Genomic DNA, 262 nt, shown 5'->3' with positions numbered 1-262 from the left:
ATTTATTAAATAGGGAACCATTTCTCCATTGCTTGTTTTTGTCAGTTTTGTCAAAGATCAAATGGTTGTATATGTGTGGTGTTATTTCTGAGGCTCTGTTCTGTTCCATTAGTCCATATATCTGTTTTGGTACGAGTACCATGCTGTTTTGGTTACTGTAGCCTTGTAGTATACTTTGAAGTCAGGTAGCATGATGCCTCCAGCTTTGTTTTATTATTATTTTTATTTGTTATATAGTAATAATATATATTATTTTATTTAT

The sequence above is a fragment of the Rhinopithecus bieti genome, unplaced genomic scaffold, assembly GCF_001698545.2.
Source record: "Rhinopithecus bieti isolate Rb0 unplaced genomic scaffold, ASM169854v2 scaffold_1682, whole genome shotgun sequence".
Classification (NCBI taxonomy): Eukaryota; Metazoa; Chordata; class Mammalia; order Primates; family Cercopithecidae; genus Rhinopithecus; species Rhinopithecus bieti.
Note: the sequence above shows the minus strand (reverse complement) of the source record.